We start from the raw sequence: 2101 nt of genomic DNA, 5'->3' as shown, positions 1-2101 counted from the left end.
TCTTTGAGTGAAGACAGAATCCCATCTTCCTAATGAGTTTTATTTTCGTACCAAGAAAAATAAAAATAGAACATTGGTTTATGAAAGAAAGCAGATGACATCTGAACAGGCAGAGACTATACTTTATCAGGTAGTGAAAAGTAGTTTCTTAAGGCTGTTAAACTTTCTACTAAAATTGTTTGATTAAAAAAAGCAACATAGGGGGCACTTTTAAACCTCTGCTACTTGGGGCCGCCTCTCTTCGTCCGGCTTCCCCTCGCTGCTGTGCTCTGCTGGCTCCCAGGCCGGCTTAGTGGCTGTGGGACTTTTCTTCATGGCATGGCCTGGAAACACCAATCTCCACTTCTGCCTCAACCCAAGAATCCCAGACCGGCCTCTGCGGTGAAGCCGGCCTACTCATCAGCCTCGCCCGGTTTGCAGAAGGGAGAAAAAGAACAGCAAGAAGCAATTGAACATATTGATGAAGTACAAAATGAAATAGACAGACTTAATGAACAAGCCAGTGAAGAAATTTTGAAAGTAGAACGAAATATAACAAACCTCACCAATCATTTTTTCAGAAGAGGTCAGAATTGATCGCCCAAATCCCAAATTTTGGGTAACAACATTTGTCAACCATCCACAAGTGTCTGCACTGCTTAGACGAAGAGGTGCTGCATTATCTGACCAGAGTTGAGTTGACAGAATTTGAAGATATAAAATCAGGCTACAGAATAGATTTTTATTTTGATGAAAATCCTTACTTTGAAAATAAAGTCCTCTCCAAAGAATTTCATCTGAATGAGAGTGGGGATCCATCGTCAAAGTCCACTGAAATCAAATGGAAATCTGGAAAGGATTTGATGAAATGTTCAAGTCACACACAGAATAAAGCCTGTGGAAAGAGGCAGCATGAGGAGCCAGAGAGCTTCTTGACCTGGTTTACAGACCGTTCTGAGGCAGGTGCGGATGAGTTAGGAGAGGTCATCAAAGATGAGCTTTGGCCAAATCACTTGCAGTACAAGCTGGTTCCTGATATGGATGATGAAGAAGGAGAGGGGGAAAGATGATGAAGAAGAAGGATTGGAAGATATTGATGAAGAAGGGGATGAAGATGAAGGTGAAGAAGATGAAGATGATGATGAAGGGGAAGAAGGAGAGGAGGATGAAGGAGAAGATGACTAACAGAAAAGAACACTGATGGGTTCCAACCTTTTATATTTTTTAAATTTTCTCCAGTCCCTGGGAGCAAGTTGCAGTCTTTTCTCCCCACAACCTCTCATGCTCAGTAGCCCTATTTTTGAGGTCTCTTTTTCTCAACATCATGGTTCTCATCTTATTTTGGGGGGAAATTACCCTGATCAGAATACAACAGCAAAAGAATCTTTTTTAAAAGAAATAATTGTTCTAAATTCATTTTTATCCCTTCCTGTCTAAACAAAAGCCATATGGAATCAACACCACCACCATGCTCTGTGTGAAAAAAAAAAAAAAGAAAAACCTTCTGCTCCCTTCACTCTGACAGAAGCTGGAGGGTGCTGGCCCTGTGTAGTAGTGCATAGATTCTAGCTTCTTTCCTCCTTTCTCTGTATATTGGGCTCAGAGATTACACTGTGTCTCTATGTTAATATGGATAGTTAGCATTTACCAACATGTACCTGTCTACTTTCTCTTGTTTAATAAAAAGAAAAAAAATCTTTTAAAAAATGGGGTATAGAAGGTCAGCAAAGGGTGGGTTTGAGATGTCTGGGTGGGTTAAGTAGGAATTTTGACAACATGGCTTCTCCTTTGGCATGCTTAATTGCGGTGTTTAATGGACATCCTTGCAGTTTAAGATGACACTTTAAAAATAAAATTCTCTCCTAATGATGAATTGAGCCTTGCCACTCTATAGGAGAATCAGCAGAACCTGTAGGATTTATTTGGAATTGACATTCTCTATTGTAATTTTGTTTTATTTTTAAATTTTCTTTGTTTTCACTGGAAAGTACTGCTCAGTTTTAAACATTAAGTGTACCAGTTGCTTTGTTACAATAAAACTAAATGTGTACACAAAAAAGCAACATATGTACCACATATATATTATTATGCTACTGAAGACTTCAAGGGGAAGCAGAATTCC

General features: G+C 39.3%; 1 pseudogene; it reads left to right on the top strand.

The window, feature by feature from the left end:
- The first annotated feature begins 318 nt into the window (after nucleotides 1-318).
- On the top strand, nucleotides 319-1185 carry LOC101601825 (annotated as a pseudogene).
- The last annotated feature ends 916 nt before the right edge of the window (nucleotides 1186-2101 follow it).

This window comes from Jaculus jaculus, chromosome 1, assembly GCF_020740685.1.
Source record: "Jaculus jaculus isolate mJacJac1 chromosome 1, mJacJac1.mat.Y.cur, whole genome shotgun sequence".
Taxonomy (NCBI): Eukaryota; Metazoa; Chordata; class Mammalia; order Rodentia; family Dipodidae; genus Jaculus; species Jaculus jaculus.
Note: the sequence above shows the minus strand (reverse complement) of the source record. Positions and strands in the feature narration are given on the sequence as shown.